The following is a 6,000-nucleotide window of genomic DNA, read 5'->3' as shown; positions in this document are numbered from 1 at the left end:
ACTCCCCCTCCGATGCAGCAATCGACATCTGTTCGTCCGCTGGAGCTCCAAAAGTCACCACTGGTCTCCCGTGGGAGGGTCCAGCGGTTTCTCTCGGAGGCTCTACCGGCTGCGGAGCTGAGGGTTTAGGGGCCTGCGGAGGGTCGCTCGCAGCCCGTGCCTGTACTCAAAACAGGAAAAACGCCCAACCAGACCAACAATTGCTCGTTGCTGTGAAAACAGCAGTTTTTCTCTGTTTGCAGAGGCAGCCGATGAGTCAGCGTGGGTCCCGCTGAAGTGTGCCATTCCTCCAACACTCGTTTCCTCTGGATTCTCCAGTTAAATAACTCTTGCTGATAGCAGCGATAAACTCAAGCAATGCGTTGAGAGTCGTCTTCATCTGCCGTGTGGCTCCGAAGTGAATGACAGCGTGCATTCGCTATCGCTTCCTGTTTATACCCGCGGCGCGGGGCGGAGCGCGAGATGCAAATCTCGCACGCCAATTGTTCATTGGCCGGTTCTAGAAAGCTCGAAGCTGATAGGGGCTCCCAGAAGTGATCCCAATTCGTCGGTACGTCCGACGTACGTCGAACGTGACCGACTGAATGGGAACTCAGTATTTCCCAACCCTGTTCCTGGAGACACACCAACATTTGTGAACTCTTCCTAATCAAACTCACTGAGGCAACTCATCAGCTCTTTAGTAAACGCTTCAAAGCTGTGTTCAAAATCATGAACTTTTAAAGATGGGTTAGGGTTAGGATTGTTTTTACTGCTAAGACAAAAGCTGAGATCCAACCCCCTGCAATAGCACAATAAAACTCACTAATCTGGAGAGAAGATCTCACAGAAAGACTGTGGGACATCATCAGCCTGCCCAAACCTTCTCCCCCTCTCCCTCGCCCGACTCCCTGCCCCCTGATTCAAGACACGGAAGGTGTAAAACCACAGATGATGTGTCTTGTGAATCTATTGTTTTTTCCCTTTTATTTTTGGTATCTTTTTAAAGGTCTCAGTGCGATTGGTAAAATGATCTTAACTTCACTGCAGTCACTGGTAGGATGAGGAAGATTGAAACTTAAAACTAAATGTTAATGTTAACTCAAATGTTAATCTTGATTTATCTTGTATTATTCTGAAATTATTATTCTAGTATAGATCGATGTGGAGTCCTTTATTTCCGCAAGTCTCTGTCAGGATAGATCATACCGAGGACCCAATGGATGGAGCATGGGGCACACCATTAGGGGCGATCCGATTTCTGACTATCACTGTAATAGCAGTTGCAGCTTTTGTGTCTGTTCCTAAAAATGACATGTGCCATGTACAAGCATGGGCAGGGCCGTCGCTAGTGGTGTGAAAGGTGGTGACAATTATAGGGGCCCCCACTGCCCAGGGGCCCTACTAAATTCAGTAGTTATGCTATATATTCCTCTACTCTTATGAATCATTATAATATATACATTTGTATGCCTGATTGTTCAATGAAAACCCCAAAACATGCAATTTAGTTAAACAAGTTTTCCGAAACTCCCCCCTCCCTAAAAATGGTTTAGTCTGATGGTTATTAATTATTTCAGCTTAATCAGCGGAAAACAGCAGAGAGACCCAATAAAACCGCAAGTCCCACCCCAGCTAGTAAACAGAAAAAACAATCACAGTTGAGGCTGCTCCGAGAACAGTTGAAGTTAGAAGCAAACTTACAGTGGAAGTGAAACTGACTGAAAATGCAAAGAAAAAAATCATGGTACCAGTAACGTCATGAAAAGGAAAGGGAGGCCAGGAAAATTGGAAAAGTCTATCAAAACGTTCTTTAACAAGACAAGTCGGTTTGATGGGATGCCGTGGCCCGATATTTTCTCTGCCAGATTTACTCTGCGGGAATCGGTGCGCACCGCTCGAATGATTACGCTCAAAGTCCTCGTCTTTTTTGCGCTATTATGTAGTTTTGTTGGTTTGTATAACATGCAGAAATATTTGCATGTCACAAGCATTATAGACCTGCCGGCTGCTGATGTGATAAATTTAACAATACTGTCAAGAAAACGCGAATACAACTCACTGCTATTGATGGATACATTTATTAGCTTTATTTAATAAAATAGCACATTATCTTCATCAGAAATTAAGACAGTGAGAAACTTCAGTGGTTTTATTCTACATTTGACTGCATACATTTTCATTTCTGAATATTTATCTCAGCTGTTAGACAGACTGACTGGAAAGACATTTTATACTTTTAAAAAAAGTTTATTTTATCATTTTTATCTATTTCTTGTCTTTTGTTGTTATTAGGGCCCAAGCCCAAAGGGCGCAGAGCCCTATTGTTCCCCTAAGGATTATTAGGGCCCAAGCCCAAAGGGCGCAGAGCCCTATTGTTCCCCTAAGGATTATTAGGGCCCAAGCCCAAAGGGCGCAGAGCCCTATTGTTCTTCCTCAGATTATTCTTTGTTTTTTTTTTTTTTTTTTTTTTCGACTTCTCGGGTACTTTTGGGGCACTTAACATGCTCGAAAACTCTTGAAACTTCGCACAGGCGTCGGAATGCGCGGCCATCAGAGCCGGGCTGAAGCTGGTACCCGGGCGTGGCAGGGGGGCTCGACAGCGCCCCCTAAAGTGGGGTCTGAAAACTTGGTCCATATATCAAACACACTTGCACGTACATGTATGAAACTCGGTACACATATAGACCTCATTGGGCCAAACAACTTTCGTGCTCTAAGTTATGCGTCAGCCCTACAGGAAGTGAGCTATAATGGGTTGTTCGGAAAACGCATGCTCTGGAATTTAATATACTCCTCCGAGGCCATTGTTTCGATCATTGCCAAACTCGGTCAGCATCAAGTGAACATATTCAGGATGCTAAATTGCGAGCGGATTTTTGATATCTCAAATGGTTTGGCCGTGGCGAAGCAACGAATTTATGGCGAGAAAAGGGAAACAGGAAGTGTGTTATAACTTGTGCAAACATTGACTAATTTGGATGAAACTTCAGCTGTGTGTTCGTTGTAAGAAGCCGATCACATGGATATGACTTTTGTGAGTCAAAGTTATAGCGCCACCAACTGGCAGCAGGAAGTGTGTCACTTTCAAAAATGCTTTGAATCACCATCTTATTTTGACCCGATTTATTTCAAACTTCATCAGTATAATGTGAAAACATGACAGATAGAGACTTATGAAATGGATTCCTGAAATTTCAAATACTGTTGCCATGGCAACGTGTCAAAGTTTAATAATCTTTTGGCTGTTCTGAGGCTCTTAGCATGCTTGAAATTGCTTGAAACTGCTTGAAACTCAACACACACATCAGAGATATCAGTCAGTACACAATGGCAAAGCCTCAGAAACGGGTGGGGATGAGGGGCTCTCTAGCGCCACCTTTTGACAAAAGTGAAGGGCTTCGTTTCATCTACAATCACCAAACTCAGTATATATATTGACCTCATCGAGCCGGACAACTTTCTAATTTACAGTCATTAGCTCCGACCAACAGGAAGTCAGATATTTTGGTTTGAAGGTGAATTTTTGATTAAATCGGGGTCTGAGTTTTTACGTTCTCCTCGTAGGCGATTTATTCAATCTCCACCAAACTCGGTCAACATGAAACAAAGATACCGAAGATGCTAAAATGTGAACGGATATTGGATATCTCAAACGGTGTTTCCATGGCAAGGAATTAAATAAGGACAAAAAAGGGGAACAGAAATTCTCTGTGTCTGCTGCTCTCCCCTCAATGAACACAAGATGGCAGCATTGTATTAGTTTTGAAGCAGGATAAAAAAAAAACTTGTTTCTCTCTCTCTCTCTCTCTCTCTCGTTTGTGATTTATGAGGACACAAATTTGTATAATGACATGGGTATTAAACTGGTATTACAACGTGTATGTGTGTGTGTTTAAAAACATACTAAAACAATGTTTTATTCAAATGTAATCAAATAGCTTTAAAATAATCATACTATTTTTCAGATCAATATATTTATTTTATTTAATATATTTCTTCTGAATATTTCTTCTCTGTCTGCCCTCCCCTCACTAAAAGGTAGCAGTGTTGTTCTGAGGCTCTTAGCATGCTTGAAATTGCTTGAAACTGCTTGAAACTCAACACACACATCAGAGATGTCAGTCAGTACACATGGACAAAGCCTCAGAAACGGGCGGGGATGAGGGGCTCTCTAGCGCCACCTTTTGACAAAAGTGGGGGGGTTAGTTTTATCTTGAGTCACCAAACTCGGTACATATATTGTTCTCTTCGAGCCGGACAACTTTCTAATTTACAGTCATTAGCTCCGACCAACAGGAAGTCAGATATTTTGGTTTTAAGGTGAATTTTTGGTTAAATCGGGGTCTGAGTTTTTACGTTCTCCTCGTAGGCGATTTATTCAATCTCCACCAAACTCGGTCAACATGAAACAAAGATACGGAAGATGCTAAAATGTGAACGGATTTTGGATATCTCAAACGGTGTTGCCATGGCGAGGGATTAAATAAGGACAAAAAAGAGGAACAGAAATTGTCTCATATCTTGTAAAATCATATTTTGATTTCAATTAAATTAAGATTGTATGTTTGGCAATTGAACTTAGATTAATTTAAAATGACTATACTATTTTTCAGATGAATATATTTATTTATTTAAAATATTTCTGTGAATAATATTTTCTGTGTCTGCTGCTCTCCCCTCAATGAACACAAGATGGCAGCATTGTATTAGTTTTGAAGCAGGACAAAAAAAAACTTGTTTCTCTCTCTCTCTCTTGTTTATGTGATTTATGAGGACACAAATTTGTATAATGACATGGGTATTACACTGGTATTACAACGTGTATGTGTGTGTGTTTAAAAACATACTAAAACAATGTTTTATTAAAATGTAACCAAATAGCTTTAAAATAATCATACTATTTTTCAGATCAATATATTTATTTTATTTAATATATTTCTTCTGAATATTTATTCTCTGTCTGCCCTCCCCTCACTAAAGGGTGGCAGTGTTGTGTTATTTTTTAAACTCTCTTTGTGTGTGTGTGTGTGTGTGTGTGTGTGTGTGTGTGTGTGTGTGTGTGTGTGTGTGTGTGTGTGTGTGTGTGTGTGTGTGTGTGTGTGTGTGTGTGTGTGTGTGTGTGTGTGTGTGTGTGTGTGTGCAGGCCCGTCGCGACAAGGCAGGCAAACCAAGCAATTGCTTGGGGCCTCGAGCTGGCCTGGGGCCCCAAGACAGCGACAGGTTAAGAATAAAATGAAACGACAAACTGTGTGAGCGCCCCATTGATAGTCAATGCAGTAAAGTGCAATGACACTGTTATCGGGATCCCCCTTAAGGGGCCCCTCTCAGTAGTCGCTGACAGCAGCCAGCCAACCACGCGATCTCTGCTGCGGCAAAATACAAAATCTTCGGATTTGAAGCGGAATTTTATGCTTCAGGAAGCCAGAAAAGAAAATAGAGAAAGGAAGAGGAGGATAAGAAAAAACAAGATAGTGGTATGTGATAAATTACACTGGATAAAATAGCTCTACTTGTCTTGTACAAAAAAAGTGTAAGTTTGCAGCAGGTAGGCTAGCAAAAATATGTTTATGTTAGCTATCGTTACCTGCCTGACGGCAAATGCTGCTTGTAACGAACAGTTAGTGCAACTTTTTTTTCGAAAAGACGGAATGACATGAGATTGCTATAGCTTTGTAATAGGTTTTGATGAAAGTGGCATAGCATGCTCTACTAACTATTATTTATGCTATGCATAAATAACCTGGAATAGTTAATATAGCATGCTATATTAACAATTATTATAAACATTATTTAACCAGAAAGAGGCAGAGGAACATGATTTTTTTCATAGCTTATCTTAATGTGCTAGTGTCGGGATATATACGGTAGTGACAGTTTATGCAAATATGACATTATTTTTATGAGTTACCAATAGATCTTGAACAATTACTTTATTCTGTGGCAATTTTTACACTGTTACATTTTGAAGTACAGTATCAGGACAACCCACATGTTTGACTGGTACTGTTTACATGTTTT

Source organism: Gobio gobio (assembly GCF_949357685.1).
Source record: "Gobio gobio genome assembly, chromosome: 16".
NCBI lineage: Eukaryota > Metazoa > Chordata > Actinopteri > Cypriniformes > Gobionidae > Gobio > Gobio gobio.
The sequence above is the reverse complement of the archived record's forward strand: the minus strand, read 5'-3'. Positions refer to the sequence as shown.